This window comes from Callospermophilus lateralis, chromosome 9 (genome assembly GCF_048772815.1).
Source record: "Callospermophilus lateralis isolate mCalLat2 chromosome 9, mCalLat2.hap1, whole genome shotgun sequence".
NCBI lineage: Eukaryota > Metazoa > Chordata > Mammalia > Rodentia > Sciuridae > Callospermophilus > Callospermophilus lateralis.
This window is the reverse complement of record NC_135313.1, coordinates 133,077,729-133,103,270: the sequence shown is the minus strand read 5'-3', so window position 1 is coordinate 133,103,270 and position 25,542 is coordinate 133,077,729.

Below are 25,542 nucleotides of genomic sequence, written 5' to 3'. Positions count from 1 at the left end.
ATGTGGACTTTGAAGCCATTTGGTCATCCTCCACCTTTCCTGGTGTTTCTTGCTGCTGCACTGGGTGTTTTATATTTGCTTCACGACATACAAGAAATTCAACTTGGCAACAGTGCTGGAGGGAGTCCTGTAACATGTGGTGGGTCAGGGTCTGCAGGAGAATGCCCCAACTTGGTTTCTATCCCACATTGCTTGCCCCCTTGACCATACCAACCTGATTCTGAACATTGCCCTGAAACCTCTCCATATTACAAGATGCCATTTCATATAATGGTCTGCTGGCTGCACCAAGTCAGTCACAAGCAATTTGGAAGCCAATGTAAGATCCACATGGCCACACCACAGATGTATTATCACACACCTGCACACCACTGCTCTAGGCCCACTACTCAGCATCTCCAACTTACTGGCATCTCTGTTCTACACCATTTTCAAGAAACACAGTAAATCAAGGCACTGTCTGGTACACTCATGATCAGCAATGGGACATCCAATGGTTCTCCAGTGCCACCTGGTCATTGGGAATTTCAAAAATTTTATGATATCTATCTATCCATTTTTCAAGAATGAAGTTGGAGGCACTTTGGGGTTTCCATTCATCCCGGAACCATTAAATGGTGAGGAAGCTCATTTCAATGAAAACTCTGAGGAACTCTCACAGGCAAGGCTTCCCAGAGATTGCCCAAAAGGTCACATGAAGCCAGGCCCTTTAAGGTCTATAATGTGAGGTCCATGTGTGTTTTGACTCTTAACTGTGGCTGCCAAGTTTTTCAGAATAAAATCATGTGATATCCTTGCTGAGATTCTCAGTGCTCTGTTGAAAGCTTTCCTGGGCCTAGATCTCAGGTTTCAAGGGCGACTCTCATGCATGGCCTCCTACAATCCCAACACAACTCATGGCAATACTTCTCTGAGGTCAGTTCCAGAACTCAGTTTCTAAGGGGAATCACACCAGAGTTCAAGCCCATGTGGACCAAGTCATCTCTTCCAAATGCCACAAAAATGACCACATTTAAAACCAAAACATTCACACATTGCCCTTATCTTTAACCATATAAACACTCATCATTAACTCTGGCTGCAGGTTTCCAAGAGTGGCACAGCCCAAGACAGTGTCCAAATAATGCACCCTTGCCCCTGATATGTCTAAAGTAACGGTGGCCTGTTCACCCTTCTTATGAACCAGGAGTTATCAAATAGGCCTGCCATAAATACTGCTCTGCTTCTCCAATTTGAGGCCTACTGACTGTCAGGTATAGATTCTGTATGTGATTTGGCATCATGAGACAATCCAAGCAGTTCTGCAGGACTTTGAAGAACTCATTTGATCCAAAGGATTCCTATTCTCACTTGATGGATGTCAGGAACCAAACAGAAGAATGCAAGAGACTTCATCCACAATGACAGATTTTTTGCCATTTTGGTTTTGGATGCACACATGAAATCTTCTTTAGATCTATCAGGAGCTGAGAATCTTAGCCACAGCCTCAAACAGGGACTAGTGTTTGATTAAGACACATCCCTTTCCAGAGCAATTAAGCAAAGAGCCACAGGTGATGCCCATTCATTTCCATTTGAAAACTGTTTCTTCAGGCTTCACAAAGGGGTGGCCTGAGGCAAAGACCTTCCTGACATTCAAGGCAACAGAAACATAGATAAGCAAATGGAGCCAAGCAGGGTTTCTTCACTGAGACTTTACTGATCACACTGATATCTGAGTTTTCTGAGATGTTCCCATTCCGTCAGCTATCAAGGACATGGCCATGTCACAGAGTTTGGAGGTGGTACATATCTTGGACAATAAACCATAATACTATTCTGGAGAGTGGCCATAATTCAGGAAGAAAACAGCAACTTAGGAAGTTAGTAGGTGTTTCCCATCCATAAGGCAAGCAGCAGTCCGTTAATCAATTGTGCAGGATAAATGCTGTGAAGCTTTCTACTAGACAGGACACCTCCATTGATGCATTCTCCTTTCTAATGTCTAAAACCACGGACACAGTGGCTACAAAGACATAGAAACACTCGCCTTGTCTAAGGACTTACTAGAAACAGTCGACTCCAAACCAAACCAACCACCTTTCCTACCTATTCTCAGAACATGAAACAAAACCGCAAACTCACACCCACAACCAAAAAGGCACCTCCTTCCCAAAAATAGGTCTTTAACTATCTGGAGTGTCCTCTGACTGCTGGGCCATACTATGTTCCACTCGAAATGGCCTGTCCGGTCTCAGATCTTGTCTCCTTGGCCAACTCTGTTATTCTGTGAGGAGCCAGCGGTTAGCCACTACCTGCTGTCTCAAGAAAGGCCCCTCTTTAGAACTCTACTGGCATTTGGCCATCCTCACATCAGTAGGTACCAAGAAGGTCTGACTCTGTACTTGGTAAATCCAATCAAGTTAGCCCACTGGGACTGGGACTGGGACTGGCTCTTGGTGCCTGGCTTCTTGCATCCCAATTTCAGAGAGTTCCATCACCAAGGAAATGAGGTATGTCACTTTCTTTGGAACTGAATGAGGTCACTGCCTTGGCAACAACTTTGTCCTAACACTTGCTTCCAATGGTCCCATGAGTTGGAGGGTGCCCCTACTTCCTGTGACAATTTGACTAGTTAGAATGGTATATCAAAATAGACACCATGGATCAGCTCTACACGCAGGCCTGGTTAGGTCCATCTTCTCTACATTAAGAAGAGAGAGTCTGATGCATACACATCCCTTCGTCCTGTCCAGGTTGTTTGCCATGGAAGATGGCTTTTGCTCATTCAGTTCCTTCATAGCTGCCTACATCTTCTCCAGGGATCATTTCTGCATCGAACTTTGAGGTTCTCAGCAGTTGGAAGATTACCTACATCCCTTATTGAAAGAATAGCCCTGTCCCTGCTCTTTTGTAATGTTAGATTGAGGCAACTGTGTATGGTTAGGGTTAATAACAGGTTCGATTTGGGTTAGGAATCATTCTGTGGGATGAATAATGGTATTGGGAACCTGCAATATATAGAAATATAGTAGTTAAATATAAGTATGCAAACAGAAATCTAGGTAAGATTTGAAGCTCAGAAGTGCATTGGGCAATAGATTGGGACACGTAGCTTTGAATTACGTTCTGCATACATGTTTCAGAAAAATCGATATACAATGGCATAGGACCTTGTACCTTGGATGGTTGAATGTAGTAGAGTACATCCACTCAAAAAGGGATAGTCGATAGGATCAGGAAGATAGTCAGTATGTTTCGGAAGAAGATAGAGTATAGTATTTGGACCAAAGTTCATTAGCAATAGGGTTTCGGTTAGAGAGTGAATGTCAATGTCAGCACATGTGAAGGGTCAGTCACAATGTTGAACTGGGAAAAATATGTAGAAAGTAGATATCAATAGAGACATTAGGAAATCAGGCAAAGTATAAAGTGAGTGAAAAAACTAGACATTTCCAACAGTTTTGAGGTTGAATATATAATCTTAGGAAGAAACAAAAATGTGGTCACCAATAGGATTGACATTTGAGAGCATTAGGCAACCTGGATATGGATATTTTTAGTAATCCATGTTCAGTTTCCATTTAGGCTTTGGTACAATCATACGTGTGACTTTTGCATTTTGTGTCCAGAATATTACTGTGATAACATGCATATGTAGATCAGGTGACATGAGTATTTCTTCCACCATTTCTGGGAGCAATATTTAGAAGACGAATAATTTAGTATTGGGGGTACTAAGAGGTGTACCCTGTGTCTATGAATATAGAGATAATGCATGAATAGACCATATAGTGCATAAATAATATAACTGGTTTCACTTTAAATAATGGTTTAAACTGATATCAGAAAATATATAAGAAATACTATATTGATATAAAATCATTCATTCCAACCAGTTATACATCTAATGGTGATATTATAGTTATGGTTTATCATGAAGTGAGTGTCAGTTTTGCTTCAAAAGTGATAAAATAAATCAAAAATAATGTATTTGGAAAGAAGTCTCATGATAATCCCAGTCAAGAAACCTGGAAGAATCAATGTGTTCTGAAGCAGGAAGTGATTGAAAGTGAAACAAATGCCTATAAGTTTGCTAACTTGTGGATGAAATATATATCTTATAATGTGCATAAATTGAAGAAATAGTAATGTACCAGTGTTGAATTAAAATGAATTTTAAAATACACATCATGTCACATAGGAATGTACTTGCATTGATGTTAAACTGGGTCAGTTACTGTAGAAGTATTAGTATTTGTGTGCAACATTAACTGAAGTTAGTTTTCAGTACTGGAAACAATATGTATTTCAGGTGGATGAATATTTCTGAGAATGATCTTGTGAAAAGTTGATTATAAATCCATATACATGAACATGAATGAATTTAGGGAGTGTATATAAGACACATATATTTCATATTTTGAAAAATCTGGAGAGTGTATATATATATATATATATATATATATATATATATATATATATATATATATATTTACAAAAAAAACACACACACACAGACAATAAATTAGCAATCGATTTTATCATGAAATATATATCTTCCACAGATGCAAAATTATTTCTTTTAGAACATGGATTTATGTATAATGTTGTTCTTCTAGGAAACACACCCCTAGGTTAAATTTTCAGTTCCAACAGAGTTTAACAGGAGTGATCACTTCTCACAAATTGTATTTGCCAAATTAGCCACCTCACAAGAATGTAGGTGTGATACCAGGTAGTGTTCTATATGTGCATTTAAAAATACATGTGCTGAATAGGCTACAGAGAAAGGGAGATAGGAATTCACATATTTGTTAACATTAAAAACACATGGAGAACTATTTCAATTAAAAATTGACTAGATTTATAACACCTACAATTAATCATGCAAAAAACAACTCCAACTATACACCATGATTCCTCTGAACTGCTTGTATTCTTATTCTGTTCGTGTTATTTTTCTCCATCATATTAGGAGTAGTAGTCAGAGTCTATTAGGGTATGCGTTAGTGTCAGGGATTCAGTATTTCAAATGGAAAATTGGAAAATGACTCTAATGGGTATGCAAATATGTGCTACACAAAAATGTTCACACTCTCATCCAGAAGATTGCCTTGACATTACCTTAGTTCCAAGTAAGATACAATTAGAGGAGAAAAGTTAGAAAATCTGTAAATACATATCAGGAATAAAAAATGCTCAGGAGTTCACAAACTTGTAGGTGGTAGAGGAGTTTCCAAAAGTAAGGAACAGGGTAAACACTCCACAAACATTGAGCTCTGCTTGTGTAAAGATTTCTTGAGAAACTCTCTGAGGTTGGGCTCTTAAAATACATGTTGTTGTCAGGAGCTTTAGCTTCCTTTTTTGTGTGACCATCAAATCTGGGTGTGCAAATATGTGACCTGAAGGACATTGTTTCTAATTTTCCAATGAAAATGAGGCAGCAGTGCTGAATACTCTTTTTGTAGTTAAACTATGGCCACTGGGGTGTAAGTGTCTCCCCGGGTTGACTGTGAAGCCATTTGGTCATGCTCCAATTTTCGTGGTGTTACTCCTTGGTGCACTGGGAGTTTGGTATTTGCTTCATGAAATACAAGGAGTTCAACTGGGACACAGTGCTGGAGTGAGTTCTGTCATGTGTGGAGGGTCACGGTCTGCATGAGAATGCACCAACCAGGATTCTGTCCCACATAGGTTGCCCCTTTGTCCATAGCAACCTGATTCTGAACATTGCCCAGAAACCTATCCATATAACAAGATGCCTTTACATATAAGGGTCTGCTGGCTGTACCCTGTCAGTCACAAGGCAATTGGAAGCCAATGGCAGATCCACATGCCCCAACACACATGTTTTATCACACACCTTCACACCACTGCTCTAGGCCCACTAATGAACAGGCTCCAACATACTGGCATCACTGTTCTACACAATTTTTATGAAACCCAGTCAGTCAAGGCACTGTCTGATACACTCATGATCAGCAACAGGACATCCAAAAGTTTTCCAGTGCCACCTGGTCATGGGAATTTCAAAAATTTTATGGTATTTATCAAGCCATTTTTCGAGGATAAAGTTGGAGGCTCTGTGGGTTTCAATTCATTCAGGAACCATTAAATGTTGAAGAATCTCATTTCAATAAAAGATCTTGAGAACACTCACAGGCAAGTCTTCCCAAAGAGTGGCCGAAAGGTCACATGAAGTCAGGCCCATTGAGGTCTACAATGTGAGGTCCATGTGTGTTTTGACTCTCAACTGTGGCTTTAAAGAATTTCAGAATTAAATCATGTGATATCCAGGCTGAGATTCCCAGTGCTCTGGGCAAAGCCACCCTGCACCTAGATCTCCCTGCACCACAATTAATACCTGAGATCTAGGTTGCATGGCCTAGTAAAATCCAAAAACAATTCATGACAATACTTCTCTGATGTCACTTCCAGAATTCAGTATCTAAGGGGAATCATACCAGAGTTCAAGCCCAGGTGGACCCAGTCATCTGTTCCAAGCGCCAAACAAATTACCACAATTCAAAACAAAATGCTCCCACATGCCCCTTAACTTCTTTCATGTAGACACTCATCATAACATCTGGATGGAGGTTTCCATGAGGGGCACAGCACAACACAGTGTCCAAAATAACCTTTCTTGCCCCTCATTTGCCTAAAGTCAGTGTGGCCTGGAAATCCTGACTGTGAACCAGGAGTGATCAAATATGCCTGCCGTTAATACTCCTTGGCTTCTCCAATTTGATGCCTACTGACTGTGGGGTTTAGATTCTTTATGTAAATTGGATTCATGAGAAAACCCAAGCACCTATGGGCTAAACTCTGCAGGGCTTTAAAGAACTCATTTGACCCAAAGGATCCCTATTTTCACTTGATGGCTGTCAGGGCCCTTAGAGAGGAAAGTGAGAGTCTTCATCCACGGTAACTGCTCTTTTGGCCATTTTTGGTTTTGGATGCACCCATGGGATCTTTCTTTAGATCCATCAGGTGATGAGAATCTAAGCCACAGCCTCACACAGGGCCAAGAGGCTGATTCAGACACATCCCTTTCCAAAGCAATTAAGCAAAGAGCAAAACACACACAGACATTATAAAGTGGCAATATATATGCCAATTGAAAATCATGATGAAATATATATCGTCCACAGATCCAAAAATATTAATTTTACTGAACATGGATTTATGAATAATGTTGTTCAACTGGAAAGCCCTTAGGCTGAATTTTATGATCCAATAGCGTTTAGGAGGAGTGATCTCTTGTCATAATTTCTATCTGCCATGTCAGCCACCTCACAAGAATGTATATGTGATACCAGGTAGGATTCTACATGTTTATATAAAAATACATGTGATGAATAGGCTACAGAGAAAGGGATACAGGAATTCACATATTTATTAACTTTAAAAACACAAGGAGAACTATTTCAATTAAAAATTAACTAGATTTATAACACCTACCCTACATAATGCAAAAGGCAAGTCCAACTATACACCATGCCTCTTCTGAACTGCTTGTATTTCTATTGTGTTTGTATGCACTGTGGGTTTCAAGAGCCATTAAATGTTGAGGAAGCTCATTTCAATGAAACTCTGGAGAACTCTCATAGGCAAGGCTTCCCAAAGAGTGGCCAAAAGGTTAGATATAGCCAGGCCCATTGAGGTCTACAATGTGAGCTCCATGTGTGTTTTGACTCTCAACTATGGCTACCAAGTCTTTAAGAATAAAATCATGGAATATCTTGGCTGAAATTCCCAGTGCTCTGTGGAAAGCCACCCTCGGCCTTGATCTTAGTTTCCAAGGGCGACTCTCATGCTTGACCTCCTAAAATATCACCACAATTCATGGCAATACTTCTTTGAGTTCAGTTCCAGAAGTCAGTCTCTAAGGGGAATCACACAAGAATTCAAGCCCAGGTGGACCCAGTCATCTCTTCCAACCGTCACACAAATGACCACAATTAATACCAAAACACTCTCACATGGCCCTCCTCTTCTTCTGTAAAGGCACTCATCATAACATCTGGCTGGAGGTTTCCATGAGGGGCACAGCCCAAGACAGTGTCCCAAATAAGCTCCCTTGCCACTCATTTGCCTAAATTCAGGGTGGCTTGGACACCCTTCTTGTGCACCAGGAGTGATCTGTAAGGGTAAAATAAATTGAAATTAAAGTGTAAAAGTTGAAGTGTAAAAGACCGGGTTTTGTAAAGTTTCTAAGCTGCAAGGCCTGAGTTAAAATGTAAAGGACCAGGTATTGTTAAGTTCCTATGCTACATGCAAAACCTGAAATTCCTGTAGCTTGTAGTACAATTCCGGACTGCCCAGTAAATATTCCCCCTGACCGCCTGGTTGTTTAATAACCTAGGACCCTGTGTGGCCTGGCACATAGGCATCGCAAGGCCTAAACCAATCTGTTTGAATGTGTACCTCGCTTTAGAACTCACCTATCACTCCCGCCTGACCTGTTCCTGCCAATGAATGAACTAATCATGTTTAGGAATTGTTGTTTGATTTTTCTGCGGTGTATGTTGATTTCTTAAAGGAGACTGTGATATATGTAAAGTCCCGCCCTCCCCCAAAAGTGTACTTAAGCACTGCTCAACCCCTGCTTGGGGCTCTGGGCTGCTCTTCCTTCTTGAGTGAGCACGTAGCCCCAGCATGCTGGATTGGATCTTCAATGAACGCCTTTTTCTGTTGCATGAGCCGCGGTCTCTTGGTGGTCTCTTCCTCCGACGTTCACCGGACCCTTACATTTGGTGCGTTGGCTGGGAATCACGCAGCATAGGACAAGGACACCCCAACAGACCCCTCTGGGGGTAAGTAAGGCGCTTCTTTTCATTTTTCCTTGTGATCCCTCAGAGCTTTTTGTTCAGGTTCCATTTCTCCGTTTTCGGTTTGGGTTGGCAGAGTGGCTGCCAGCGGAGAACGTAAGTTCCCCCTGTCAGTGCTGGACAAACGTGTCCTAAAGCCACAGGCCATGTCCTTGCAAGGGATTCCTTGGAGGACTCGGGGAGTGATGGATGTGCCCTCATTAGGTGAGGAGGGACGGATGAGCCCACATTAGGTGACTCTGCTGGCAACCCATCATATCTTGCTGGCTACTTTTTTCTCTCAGGTTGAATTCACTGTCTGTCTTTTTGGTCTAACCCATCAGGTTTTGCCAGTTACTAGGTTCTAATCTTTACTTCTGAACTCGTGTTAAATGTTAACTGTGTGTACATGTTTGTGTCACGTTTGTATTGTCCTTGTATCTGTTTGAGAAACTCTCATTATGGGACAAAGCCATTCCATGCCTCTGTCCTTGAAGCCTTTCCTGGTCCCTGCCTCCAATCCGACCCCTTCACCCAGGATCCTATCACTCAAACCTTCTACTCCTCCCCCTCTTCCCTCCATTCTCCCTGAGTCACAAGATTGTAGATCTTGGGGTTGTGAACAAACGGGAGCTGCATGATGGTCTTTGTGTGTCATTTTATCTGTGTTTCTGTTAAATGTGATGGCAATGTTTGGACTGATGCAGAGTCCCGAGTTCCAACCTGCCTTACATATGTGGAAGTTACTTTAGCTAAATTTTAAACTAATGCTTCTCCTGTGAGGGACCAAAAGTCAATAGAACCGGCAGTTTTTCTGTTCTCACCTTTTACACCTCTCTTAGCTGTGCTTTAAAGAACTTTGATAAACTTTACTCCCCTTTGTTAAGCAAGATTACGGAAGCAGTGATTTCTTTTCTTCCCGTAGTTGGCTTGAGCATGCCCACTGCAGAGGGAAATGTCTGGGGTCTAAGAACTTTGATATCTCGCTTAAACTTTTCTCAAAACCCTGTCCTCATTATTAAATTGGCATTAATTGGCTTTGGGATGGGAACCAAGCATTCAGTCATAAATTTTGACACCCCAGAGGGGACTTTAAATAAACCCCACTCTGCCCTATTGGGGAAGCCTAGCACTCAAAACAACTGCAAGCAGAGAATGAAATTGTTGGGAGCTGACTACTGCAAAGTTGGGAGACATAGAATATGCCTGGTGCCTGGGGTCAAAGCAAACCAGAGGAACTAATCCTGTAAGTAAATGGTGAGGCTAAGGGACTCCCAGCAGCTGCCAGAGCCATTTTGCTGTGGGGAACTCCCTTATTCCTTACGTGCACTTTAAGGATTTCTCCACCTCTGTTTACTTAACAAAAGGGACAATGAATGCATTAATATGTTGATATTATAGATTGTTTCTTGGGGATGATCTAGGGTGAATGTGTATCTAAAAATGATTTTTTTATTTTAACCATCTGGTATCTAAATGGGTTTCTAAAGCATTGCACTATCTTACAGTTAAAAGTTGGGTTTAAACAATTGTTTAGTTTGATTTCAGGTAGTTCATGCTAGGAAACTTAAATACTTAGGATAAAAAAAATAAAGAGTTTTAATTTTGAACTAGGCAGCCTGAAAAAATTTCACTAGATATATCAGTGCATTAACTTGGGCAGAGATAATAAATTATGATATGGTATCTATTCCCATCAGTGTGTAAGATTTTAAAAAATGGTACTAAATTAAAAAGTTGGTCTGGCTTATTGAAATGACATTAATTAGCAAAAGTCTTGGAAATTTTTAAAGCTTAATTTCGGATACACATGGTAGCGTGTGGTTCTTTTTAAAAATTTTTCAGCCAATTTAATGTAACTTAATACTATTAGAAACTTCATAACAAAGAAAGGGGCTTAATGATCCTATAGAAACTTCTTCTGATGGTGGCTTTAATATTATCAAAAAATGATCCTATTTTCAGTTTTGTGTGAGCAAGTTTTTCTAGTGTAGAAAAATCTAAAGAAATAAAATTTTGAGAATTACATCTTAAACTTGCATCAAAATTTTCAACATCCAAACCTGGAAATTATGACTTATAGCTAAAATGCCTTAGGCCTGAGGTTTCTGCTCAGAATTCCAGTCTTTCCAGTTTTCCAGACCTCAGCCAGGACTTACGTTGATATGCAAATAAAAGAAGCCTGCAGCACTCAGCAGGAGACAGATAAAAAAGAGTAAATGTGTCTTTTTACCTGAACTCAAACTAGACCTAACCAAAAAAGTATATTATATGGTATTTACTAATTACTGGCCAGTCATCTTTTTTAGGACTCTTGCTTTTCTTAGATTCTGTAATTTTTTTTTTGAGCTCATGATCTTGATTCTGCTGATGGGTTAATGTTTTCTGATCAGTTCTATTTTTGATCGACTCTGGAGTTTTTAGCATTGCAATGGAGATTTCACCTGAAAAAAAGCTACAAGGCCTTTACTACTGTGTTATGTGTTACATTTGTGTTACGTGTTGTATGTTGGTATGTGTGTATGTGTGTATGTCCATATATCATGCAGTGATATGACAATTGACAGATGAGGAGCGCTCATGAAAAATTTAAAAATGTATCCAAATGTCTTTGATTCACGTGATTCATATGTTTTAATTCAAATTGGGTAAACAGATAAAAATAATGATGTCTTTAAAATTAGGCCTATAAGTTTTCTAGGTTTTCAAAAAGGCCGTAATAAAATGTAGATGTCTATAAAATAATCTGCTTAAATTCAGAAATTTAAAAGCATTGTATTGAAATGTGAACAGAAAGAGGTTAGTAGATGGAAAAGAGAAACTAAAAGGTTCTAGATATAGATATAATAGAGGAAAAACGTGTTTCTGGATAAAAGAGTCTATATGATTAAGTAATTAAAAGGGTTTAAGTAAATAATAAAAAAAAGGTGTGTGTAACTTGGTTATATGTGTAAGTTTTGAGCAAGTAATCTTAAAAAATTAAACAGCTGGTAAAACAAGTACTGTTTTTATAAAATTGTGCCATGTTATTTCTTTAAAATTTAAACTTGTTTAATACCAAAACATCAATGTAATTGTGGTGTTAATGTGTTCATATCTTCCAGGTATACAAGTCTGTAAGGTAGAAGCTTGCAAAGACCATTGTATCAAGCTGGTGTTCTAAGGTTGTATGGTAATTCTAGGCTTAAAAGAAAAACATGTTGGAGATTTATGTATATCATTTGTGTTCTATAATTGGACTTGTTATCAATAAGATATGTACAGTTCCAAGTTACTTTTTACACTGAGATACAATCTAAAAGTATTTTTAACTTAATGAGAGCCAAATCTGTGAAGGTTTTATTGTAAACACAAAGTTAATGCCCATTCATTTCCATGTGAAAACTCTTTTCTTCAGGCTTCACAAAGGGGTGGCCTGAGACAAAGACTTTCCTGATATTCAGGGCAACATAACAATAGGTAATCAAAAGGCCCAAAGCAGGTTTCTCCACTGAGACTTTACTGGCTACACTGATATCTGAGTTTTTTGAGATGCTTGGCATTCCCTTCAGCTATCCAGTACATGGCCATGTCACAGAGCTTGGAAGTGGTACATATATTGGACACAAAATCATGAGCCTATTCTGGAGAGTGGCCAGAATTCAGGAAGAAAACAGGAACGTAGGAAGATAGTTGGTGTTGCCCATTGATAAGGCAAGCCACACTCCATTCATAAATTGTGCCGGATGAATGCTGGGAAGTTTTCTCCTTGAGAGGATACACCCATTGAGGCATTCTCTTTTGTAATGTCTACAACCACGAACACAGTGGGATACACAGACCTAAAAACACTCGCCTTGTCAAAGGACTAACTAGAAACAGTCCACTCCAAACCAAACACACCCCCTTTCCTAACTATTCTAAGAACAAAAGAAAAAACCACAAACCCAAACCCACAACCACAAAGGCACCTCCTTCCCCCAAGTGGGTCTGGAACTATCCAGAGTGTCCTCTGACTGGAGGGTCATACTATGTTCCCCAGAAATGGTCTGTCCTGTCTCAGATCTGGACTCCTTGGTCAACTCTGTGAAGTTGTCAGGAGCCAGCAGTGAGCCTCTACCTGTTTTCTCCGGAAGGGGCCCTCTTCAGAATTTTCCTGGAATTTGGCCATTCTCACATAAGTAGGTACCACAAAAGACTGACTCTGTCCTTGGAAAATCCAAACAAGTGAGAACACTGGAACTGGTTCTGGGACTGGGCCTGGGTGCCTAGCTTCCTGGAACCCAAATTTGGAGAGTTCCATCAACAAGGATGTGAGGTGAGGTCACTTCCTTTAGAAACTGAATGAGGTCACTGCCTTGGCAACCAATTTGTGCTAACATTTGCTTCCTAAGGTCTCATAACATGGAGGATGTCCCTACTTCCTGTGACACTTTCACAAGTTAGAATGGTATAGAAACAATAGTCGCCTGGGAACAGCTCTCCACACAGGCCTCTCCTCTACATTAAGAAGAGAGAATCTGATTCAGACACAACCCTTCATCCTGACCAGGTTGTTTGCCATGGAAGATGCCTTTTGCTCTCTCAGGTCCTTCATAGCTGCCTACATCTTCTCCAGGGATCATTTCTGCATGGAACTTTGAAGTTTTCAGCAGGTGGAAGATCCCCTGCATTCCTGTATTGTAATTCCAAATCTGTCCCTGCTTTTCTGAATACTTAGATTGAGGGAACAGTGTATGGTTAGGGTTAATAATATGTTCAATTAAAACCAAAATACTCCCACATGGTCCTCATATTCTTCCATGTAGACATTCATCATAACCTCTGGCTGGAGGTTTCCATAAGGGGCGCAGCCCAAGACAGTGTCCAAAATAAGTTCCCTTGCCCCTCATTTTCCTAAAGTCAGGGTTTCCTGGACACCCTTCCTGTAAAACAGGATTGATCAAATAGCCCTGCCACTAATACTGCTCTGTTTCTTCATTTTGAAGCCTACTGACTGTGAGGTATAGGTTCTTTATGTGATTTGGAGTCATGTGAGAACCCAAGCACTGCTGCAGGCCTTTGAAGAACTCATTTGTCTCAAAGGATCCCTATACTTATTTCATGGAGGTCAGGAACCTAACAGAGGAAGCAAGAGACTTCATCCACAATAACTGATATTTTTGCCATTTTGGTTTTGGATGCACACATGGGATCTTTCTTTAGATCCATCAGGTGCTGAAAATCAAAGCAAAAGCCTCTCTCAGAGTCGAAAGGATGATTCAGACACATCCCTTTCCAAAGCAATTAAGCAAAGAACCACAGGTGATGATCATCCAATTGAAAGCACTTTTCTTCAGGCTTCACAAACTGGTGGCCTGAAAAAAAGACCTTCCTGAAATCCAGGTCAACAGAACAGTAGGTAAGCAAAAGGCACAAAGCAGGGTTTCTCTACTGAGACTTTACTGGTCACACTGATATCCGAGTTTTCTGAGATTCTCCCAATTCCCTTCATCTATCCAGTACATGGCCATGTCACAGAACTCGACGGAGGTCCATATCTTGGACAAAAAAAATGAGCCTATTCTGGAGAGTGGCCAGAATTCAGAAAGAAAACAGGAACTAAGGAAAGAAGTAGGTGTTGCCCATATAAGGCAAGCCACAGTCCATTCATAAATTGGGAAGGATGTGTGCTGAGATGCGTTCTACTAGACAGGACACATCCATTGATGCATTCACTTTTCTAATATCTACAACCACGGAAAATGTGGGATACACAAACATAGAAACACTCGCCAAGTCAAATGACTTAATAAAAAGAGTCCATTCCAAACCAAACATACTGCCTTTCCTACCTATTCTCAGAACATGATACAAAACCACAAATTCACACCCACACCCACAAAGGCACCTCCATTACCCAAGTAGCTCTGTGACTATCCAGAGATTCCTCAGACTGATGGGCCTTACTCTGCTCCCTCAAAATGGACTGTCCTGTCTCAGATCAGGTCTCCTTTACCAACTCTGTAAAGTTTTCAGCATCAATCAGTGAGTCACTACCTGCTTTCTCAGAAAAGGCCCCTCTTCAGAGCTTTCCTGGCATTTAGCCATCCACACATCAGTATGTACCAAAAAGACTGACTCTGTCCTTGGTAAATCCAAACAAGTGAACCCACTGGGAGTGGGACTGGGACTGGCTCTGAGTGCCTGGCTTCCTGGATCCCAAGTTCAGAGAGTTCCATCACCAAGGAAGTGAGGTAGGTCACTTCCTTCAGGAACTGAATTAGGTCACTACCTTGGTAACCACTTTATCCTAACATTTGCTTCCAAGGGTCCCATGAGAGAGAGGCTGCCCCTACTTCCTGTGTCACATTCACAAGATAGAATGGTATATCAACCATAGGCACATGTTAACAGCTCTCCACACAAACCTGGTTTGGTCCATCTTCTCTACATTAAGAAGAGAGAGGCTTATTCAGACACATCGCTTCATCCTGACCAGGTATTTTACCAAGGAAGATGACTGTTGCTCTCTCAGGTCCTTCATAGCTGCATACATCTTCTCCAGGGTTTATTTCTGCATGGAACTTGAGGTTCTCAACAGGTGGAAGATCCCCTACCTACCTGTATTATAACACCAACTCTGTCCCTGCTCTTTGTAAGGTTAAATTGAGGGAACAGTGCATGGTTAGGGTTAATAACATGTTCGATTTGGGTTAGGAATCATTCTGCGAGATGAATAACGGTATTGGGAACCTCCGATATTTACAAGCATATATAGGTGTAATATAAGTATGAATACAGAAATCTAGGAAAGATTTGAAACCCAGATGAACACTGGGCCTTTGATTGGGATACTTAGCTTTGAATTATTTCCGCAATGTTGTCTCAGATAAATCGATATACAATGGCATAGGACCTTGTACCTTGGATGACTGAATGAGGAAGAGATCGTCCAGACAAAAAGGGATAGTTCCAAAAGTTATTTAGATATAGGGTTTTGGTTAGAGAGTGAATGTAAATGTCAGCATATGTGAAGAGTCAGTCACACTGATGAACTGGGGAAAATGTGTAGCAAAGCAGATATCAATAGAGACATTAGGAAATCAGGCAAAGTACAAAGTGAGTGATAGGATAAGACGTTTTTAACAGGGTTGAGTTTGAATATATAATCTTAGGAAGAAACAAATATATAGTCACCAATAGGAATGATATTTGAGATCATTAGTTAATCAGGACATGGATGTTGTTAGTAATACATGCTCACATTAAATTTAGGCTTTGGTACAATCATAAGGGTGTCCGTTGCATTTTTTGTCAGGAATATTACTGTGATGAAATGTAAATGTATATCAGGTGACTACAGTATTTCTTCAACCATTTCTGAAAGCAACATTTTAAGACTTATAAATTAGTATTGGGGACACAAGTACGTGTACCCTGTGCCTATGATTATAAAGATTATGCCTTAATAGACCATACTGTAAATAAATAATATAACTGGATCAAACTTTAAATAATGGATTGAATTGATATCTGAAAATATATAGGAAATCTTATATTGATATACATAAGTTCATTCTAACCAGTTATACATCTAATGCTAATTTTAGCATTATGGTTTATCATGAAGAGTGTGGGAGTTTTGCTTCAAAAATGATTATGGAAATCAAAAATAATGTGTTTGGAAAGAAGTCTCATGAAAAGACCAGTCAAGAAACCTGGAGGAATACATATGTTCTGAAGCAGGAAGTAATTGCAAGTGAACCAAATGCGTACAGATTTGTGAATTTGTGGATGAAAAGTATTATCCTATGATGTCCATAAACTGAAGAAATAGTAATGTACCAGTGTTGAATAAAAATGAACTTCAAAATACACATCATGTCCCATAGGATTTTACTTGCATTGATGTTAAACTGGGTCAGTTACTGTACAAATATTAGGATTTGTAAGCATCATTCACCGAAGTTAGTTTTTAGTACTGGGAAATAAATATGTATTTCATGTGGATGAATATTTCTGAGAATAATCTTGTGAAAATTTGATTATAAATCCACATATAGGAACATGAGTTAAATTAGTGAGTGTATAATAAGACACATATATTTCATATTATGAATAATCTGGAGAAAAAAAAATATATATATATAAAGATACAAACACAGACATTAAAATGTAGTAATATGTATGCCAATCAAAATTCATCATGAAATATATATCATCCTCATATCCAAAAATATTCTTTTTACTGAGCATGGATTTATGTATAATGCTGTTCATCTAGGAAATTCACCAATATGTTGAATTTTCAGTTCCATCAGTATTTAGGGGGAGTGATCTCTTCTCACAATTTGTATCTTCCTAAAACAGTAAGCTCACAAGAATGTACGTGTGATACCAGGTAGGATACTAAATATGCATAATAAATTTCATGAGATGAATTGGCTACAGAGAAAGGGAGACAGAAATGTACATATGTGTTAACTTTAAAAACTCATGGAGAAGTATTACAATGAAAAGTTGACTAGATTTATATCACATACACTTGATAAAGCAGAAGGCAAGTCCTAGTATACACCATGACTCCTATGAACGGCCTGTATTTCTATTCTGTTAGGTTTCTTTTTCTACATCATATTAAGATTAGTAGTCAGAGTCTAGTAGGGTATGGGTTAGTGACAGGGATTCAGTATTTCTAATGGAAAATAGGAAAATGAATCTAATGTGTATGCAAATATTTGCTAGACAAAAATCTTCCCACTGTCCTCCAAAACAATGCCTTGATATTTCCTTCACCACAAGTAATACACAATTAGTGGAGAAGAGTTTGAAAGTCTGTGAATATATATCTGGAAAAGAAAATGCTCAGGAGCTCACAACCTTGGAGGTGGTAGTGGAATTTCCAAAAGTAAGGTACAGGGTAAACACTCCACAAACATGGAACTCTGGTGGCCTAATGAGTTTTTGAGAAACTGCCTCTGAGTTTGGGCCCTTGAAAAATTTGTTGTTGTCAGGAGCTTTAGCTTCCTTTGTATTGAGACCATCAAACCTGGGTCGGCATCTATGTGATGTGGATGACATGGTTCCTTATATGATATTGAACATGAGGCAGAAGTTCTGAGTTTTCCCTTTGTTAGTAAACTGAGGACACTGGGGTCTAAGTGTCTAACCATGTGATCTGTGAAGCCATTTGGTCATACTCCACTTTTCATGGTGTTTCTTACTGCTGCACTGGGAGTTTGGTATTGGCTTCACGTAATACAAGGAGAAAAACTGGAACACAGTGCTAGAGGGAGTACTCTCACGTGTAGTGGGTGAGGGTCTGCAGGAGAATGCACCAACCAGGCTTCTATCCCAAAAAGCTTGCACCCATGTCCATAGCAACCTGATTCTGAACATTGCACTGAAACCTCTCCATATAACAGGTCCTTTACTTGTAAGGTTCTGCTGGCTGCACCATGTCAGTCACAAGTCATCGGAAACCAATGGCAGAACCACGTGTCCCCACAACAGATGTTTTATCATACACCTGCCCACCTCTGCTCTGGGCCCACTAGCCAGCAGGCTCCAACTTTCTGGCATCTCTGTTCTCACCATTTTCATGAAACGCAGTCAATCAATGCAATGTCTGGTACACTCGTGATCAGCAACAGATATCCAAAGGGTTTCCAGTGCCACCTGTTCATGGGAATTTAAAAAATTCATGGTATTTATCTAGCCAATTTTCAAGGATGAAGTTGGAGGCACTGTGGCTTTCAATTTATTCAGGAACCATGAAATGGTGAGGAAGCTTATTTCAATTAAAGCTCAGGAGAACTCTCAGAGGCAAGGCTTCCCAAAGAGTGGCCAAAAGGTCACATTAAGCCAGACCCATTGGGGTCTACAATTGAGGTCCATGTGTGTTTTGACTCTCAACAATGGCTGCCACGTCTTTCTGAATAAAGTCATGTGATATCCTGGCTGAGATTCCCAGTGCTCTTTGGAAAGCTATCCTGGGCCTAGATCTAAGGCTCCAAGGGCAACTCTCATGTGTGGCCTTCTAAAATCCCAAACACAATTCATGACAATACTTCTCTGAGTTCATTTCCAGAACTCAGTCTCTAAGGGGAATCACTCCAGAGTTCAAGCCCATGTGGACCCAGTCATCTCTTCCAACCACCACACAAATGACCACAATTAAACCAAAACACTCCCACATGGCCCTCATCTTCTTCAATATAAACTCTCATCATAACCTCTTGCTGGAGGTTTCCATGAGGGGCGCAGCCTAAGACAGTGTCCAAAATAAGCTCATTTGCCCCTTATTTGCCTAACGTCAGGGTGGCCTGGAAACCCTTCCTGTGAATCAGGTGTGATCAAATAGGCCTGCCATTAATACTGCTCTACTTCTCCAATTTGAGGCCTACTCTCTGTGGGGCATAGATTCTTTATGTGAATTGGGGTCATGAGAAAACCCAAGCACCTATGGGCTACCCTCTGCAGGGCTTTGAAGAACCCATTTCAGTGAGTCTAGGAGTTGGACCAAAAGTTCTTTAGATATAGGGGTTTTGTTAGAGAGTGAATGTAAATGTCAGCATATTTGAAGAGTCAGTCACAGTGATGAACTGGGGAAAATGTGTAGGAAATCATATATCAATAGAGACATTAGGAAATCAGGCAAAGTACAAAGTGAGTGATAGGATAAGACATTTTTAACAGGGTTCAGTTTCAATATTTAATCTTAGGAAGAAACAAATATGTAGTCACCAATAGGAATGATATTTGAGATCATTAGTTAATCAGAACATGGATGTTGTTAGTAATACATGCTCACATTCAATATAGGCTTTGGTACAATCATAAGTGTGTCCGTTGCATGTTGTGTCAGGAATATTACTGTGATGAAATGTATATGTATATCAGGTGACTAGAGTATTTCTTCCAATATTCTTAAAGCAATATTTTAAAGACTTATAAATTAGTATTGGGGATACAAATAGGTATACCATCGGTCTATGAATATAGAGATGATGCCTTAATAGACCATACTGAGAATAAATAATATAACTGGTTCAAACTTTAAATAATGGATTGAATTGATATCTGAAAATATATAGGAAATTTTATATTGATATACATAAATTCATTCTAACCAGTTATACATCTAATGGTAATATTAGCATTATGTTTTATCATGAAGAGTGTCTGAGTTTTGCTTCAAAAATGATTATGGAAATCAAAAATAATGTGTTTGGAAAGAATCTCATGAAAAGAACAGTCAGGAAACATGGAGGAATACATGTGTTCTGAAGTAGGAAGTGATTGAAAGTGAACCAAATGCCTATAAATTTGTGAAATTGTGGATCAAAGGATATATCCAATAATGTCCATAAACTGCAGAAATAGTAATGTATCAGTGTTGAATAAAAATGAACTTCAAAATACACATCATGGTCCCATAGGTGTCTACTTGCATTGATGTGAAACTGGGTCAGTCACTGTGGAAATATTACGATTTGTATGCACCATTCAATGAATTTAGTTTTCAGTACTAGGAAATAAATATGTATTTAAGGTGGATGAATATTTCTCAGAATTATTTTGTGAAAATTTGATTATAAATTCACATACACACACATGAGTAAATTTAGAAAGTGTATAATAAGACACATATATTTCATATTTTGGAAAATCTAAAGAGTAGATATCTATATCTATATAGATAGATAGATAGATACTCACATACACAGACATTAAAATGTAGCAATATATATGCCATTCGAAAAATCATAATAAAATAGATATCATCCACGTATCCAAAAATATTCATTTTACTGAACATTTATTTATGCATAATATTGTTCATCTAGGAAATTCACCCATAGGTTGAATTTCCAGTTCCATCAGTATTTAGAGGGAGCGATCTCTTCTCACAATTTATCTTCCAAAATAAGCGAGCTCACAAGAATGTACATGTGATACCAGGTAGAATTCTAAAGATGCATTAAAAAATACATGTGATGAATAGGCTACAGAGAAAGGGAGACAGAAATTTACATATGTGTTAATTTTAAAAACTCATGGAGAAGTATTACAATGAAAAGTTGACTATATTTATAACACATACCGTTGATAAAGCCGAAGGCAAGTCCAAGTATACACCATGCCTCCTATGAAAGGCCTGTATTTCTATTCTGTTAAGTTTCTTTTTCACCATCATATTTGGATTAGTAGTCAGAGTCTAGTAGGGTATGGGTTAGTGTCAGGGATTCAGTATTTCAAATGGAAAATGGGAAAATGAATCTCATGTGTATGCAAATATGTGCTACACAAAAATCTTCCCACTCTCATCCAGAACAATGCTTTGACATTACCTTCGTCCCAAATAAGACACAATTAGTGGAGAAAAGTTAGAAAATCTGTGAATACATATGTTGAAAGGAAAATGCTCAGGAGTTCACCAACTTGTAGGAGGTAGAACGGGTTACAAAAAGGGATAGGGTAAACACTTCACAAACATGGAGCTCTGCTTGTCTACTGACTTTTTGAGAAACTGCCTCTGAGGTTGGGCAGTTAAAATATATATTGTTGTCAGGAGCTTTAGCTTCCTTTGTAGTGAGACCATCAATTCTGGGTCTCCATCTATGTCACCTGGATGACATGGTTTTTTGTTTTCTAGTGAACATGAGGCAGCAGTGCTGAATTCTCTCTTTGTAGGTAAACTTTGGCCACTGGGGTCTAAGTATCTAACTGTGTTGTCTGTAGAGCCATTTGGTCATTATCCACTTTCGTGGTGTTTTTTACTGCTGCACTGTGAGTTTGGTATTGGCTTCACGAAATACAAGGAGTTCTACAGGGACACAGTGCTGGAGGATGTACTCTCATGTGTGGTGGGTTAGTAAAATGCACCAGTGTGGCTTCAATCCCACATAGCTTTTCAACTTGACAATAGCAACCTGATTCTGACCATTGGCAGGAATCCTCTCCATATAACAAGATGCCTTTACATAGAAGGGTCTGCTGGCTGTACCATGTCTGTCAAAAGTCTTTCTAAGCCAATGGCAGATCCACGTGGCCCCACCACAAATGTTTTTTTTCACACACCTACACTCCACTGCTCTAGGCCCACTAGTCTGCAGGCTCCAACTTTCTGGCATTTATGTTCTACACTTTTTTCATGAAACCCAGTCAATCAAGGCACTGTCTGGTACAATCATGATCAGCAACAGGACATCCAGAGGTTCTCCAGTGCAACCTGGTCATGGTAATTTCAAAAAATTCATGGTATTTTTCTAGATATTTTTCAATAATGAAGTTGGAGGCACTGTGGGATTCAATTTATAGAGGAACCATTAAAAGGTGAGGAATCTCATTTCAATGAAAGCTCTGGAGAACTCTCACAGGCAAGGCTTCCCAAAGAGTAGGCAAAAGGTCACATGAAGCCAGGCCCATTGAGGTCTACAATGTGAATTCCATGTGTGTTTTGACTCTCAACTATGGCTGACAATCTTTCAGAATAAAATCTTGTGATATCCTGGCTGAGATTCCCAGTGCTCTATGGAAAGTCACCCTGGGCATAGATCTCAGTTTCCAATGGCGAATCTCATGCATGGCCTCCAAAAATCCCAACACAATTAATGGCAATACTTCTCTGAGTTCAGTTCCACACTCAGTCTCTAAGGGGAATCACAACAGAGTTCAAGCCCAGGTGGACCCAGGCATCTCTTCCAATTGCCACACAAATGAAGACAATTAAAACCAAAACACTCCCACAGGGCCCTCTTCTTCTTTTATATAGACACTAATCATAACCTCTAGCTGGAGGTTTCCATGAGGGGCACAGCCCAAGACAGTGTCAAAAATAATCTCCCTTGCCCATCATTTGCCTAAAGTCAGGGTGGCCTGGACAACATTCCTGTGAAACAGAAGTGATCATATAGGACTGCTGTTAATACTGCTCCACTTCTCAAATTTGAGGCCTACTGACTGTGGGGTAGATTCTTTGTGTGAATTGGAGTCACGAGAAAACGCAAGCACCTATTGTCCAGCCTCTGCAGGGCTTTGAAGAACTCATTTGACACAAATGATCAATATTCTCACTTGATGGAGGTCAGGAATATTACAGAGGAAGGCGAGAGGCTTCATCCACAATGACTGATCTTTTTTCCATTTTGGTTTTGGATGCCCACATGGGATCTTTCTCTAGATCCATCAGGTGCTGAAAATCTAAACCACAGGCTCACACAGGGCCAAGAGGCTGATTCAGACAAATCCCTTTCCAAAGCAATGAAGTAAAAAGCCACAGGTGATTCCCATTCATTTCCATTTGAAAACTCTTTTCTTCAGGCTTCACAAAGGTTTGGCCTGAGGCAAAGACCTTTCTGACATTCAGAGCAACAGAACAATAGGTAATCAAAAGGCCCCAAGCAGGGTTTTTCCTAGGAGACTTTCCTGGTTACTCTGATATGTGAGTTTTCTGAGATGCTCGCCATTCCCTTCAGCTATCCAGTACATGGCCATGTCACAGAGCTTGGAGGTGGTACGTATCTTGTACAAAAATACATGATACTAATCTTGAGAGTGGCCAGAATTCAGGAAAAAAATGAGAACTTAGGTAGATAGCAGGTGTTGCCCATGGATAAGGCAAGCCTCAGTCCATTCATTAATTGGGAAGGATGCATACTGGGAAGTTTTCTACTAGACAGGACACACCCAATGAGTTATTTTCTTTTCTAATATCTACAAAGAAAAACACAGTGGGATACACAGACACAGAAACAGTCTCCTTGTTAAATGACTTACTAGAAACAGTCCACTCCAAACCAAACAAACCTCCTTTTTTACATATTCTCAGATCATGAGAAAAAACCACAAACACAAACCAACACCCACAAATGCACCTCCTTCTTCCAAGTAGGTCTGTGACTATCTGGAATGTCCTCTGACTGGTAGGACATACAATGTTCCCCAGAAATGGCCTTTCTGTCTCAGATCTGGTCTCCTTGGTCAAATCTGTGAAGTTGTAAGGATGCAGTGGTGAACCAATTCCTATCCTCTCAGGAAAGACCCCTCTTCAGAGCTTTCTTGGTATTTGGCAACCCTTACATCAGTAGGTACCAAGAAAGACTGACTCTGTTCCTGGTAAATCCAAAGAAATCAGCCCACTGCGACTGGGAATGGGACTGGCTCAGGGTGCCTGGCTTCCTGGATCACAAAATTCAGAGAGCTCCATCACCAAGGAATTGAGGTGAGGTCACTACCATCAGAAAATGAATGAGGTCACTGTCTTGGCCACCACTTTGTCCTAACAGTTTCTTTCTATTGTCTCCGGACATGGAGGCTGCCCTACTTCCTGTGATACTTTCACATGTTAGAATGGTATAGAAACCATAGTCACCTGGGAACAGCTCTCCACACAGGCCTGGTTTGGTCCATCTTCCCTACATTAAGAATAGAGAGGCTGACTCAGACACATCCTTTCATCCTGACCATGTTGTTTGCCATGGAATATGACTTTTGTTCTCTCAGGTCCTTCATAGCTGCCTGCATCTTCTCCAGGGATCATTTCTGCATGGATTTTGAGGTACTCAGCAGGTGGAAGATCTCCTAACTTCCTGTATTGTAATACCAACTTTGTCCCTGCTCTTCTGTAAAGTGAGATTGAGAGAACATTGTATGGTTAGGGTTAATAGCATGTTCGATTTGGGTTGGAAATCATTCTGCTGGATGAATAATGGTATTGGGAACCAGCGATATTTATAAGAATATAGAGGTAGAACATAAGTATGAAAACAGAAATCTAGGTAATATTTGAAGCCCAGAAGGATTTGGACCCTTGATTGGGATCCTTAGCATGAGTTATGTTTTGCACCGAGGTCTCAGTTAAATTGATATACAATGGCATAAGACCCTGTACCTCAGATGATTAAATGTAGAAGAGATCATCCAGTCAAAAAGGGATTGTGTGTAGGATTAGGAAGATAGTCAGTAGGTTTAGGAGGAAGAGTGAGTCTAGTATTTCGACCAAATGTTCTTTAGCAATAGGGTTTCGGTTAGAGAGTGAATATAAATGACACCATATGTGAAGAGTCAGGCACAATGATGAACTGGGGAAAATATGTAGGAAAGCAGACATCAATAGAGACATTAGGAAATCAGGCAAAGTATAACGTGATAGGATTAGACATTTTCAACAGGGTTGAGGTTGAATACATAATCTTAAGAAGAAACAAATTTGTAGTCAGCAATAAGATTGACATTTGAGAGCATTAGGCAACCTGGACATGGATATATTTAGTAATCCATGTTCACATTCCATTGAGGCTTTGGTACAATCATAAGGGTGACCTTCGCATTTTGTGTCCAGAATATTACTGTGATAATATGTATATGAAGATCAGGTGACATGAGTATTTCTTCCACCATTTCTGGGGGAAATATTTTGAAAAGATATAAATTAGTACTGGGGATACTAATCGGCTTACCCTGTGTTGATGAATATAGAGATGATACATTAATAGACCATACTGTGAATAAATTATATGACTGGATCCAAATTTAAATAATGGATTGTATTGATATCTGAAAAAATAGAGGAAATCATTTATTGATATACATACATTCATTCCAACCACTTATGTATCTAATGGTTATATTAGGGTTACCGTTTATCATGAATAGTGAGTGAGTTTTGCTTCAAAAATGATTATGGAATCGAAAATAATGTGTTTAGAAAGAAGTCTAGTGAAAAGACCAGTCAAGAAACATGGAGAAATAAAAGTGTTCTGAAAGAGGAAGTGATTGAAAGTGA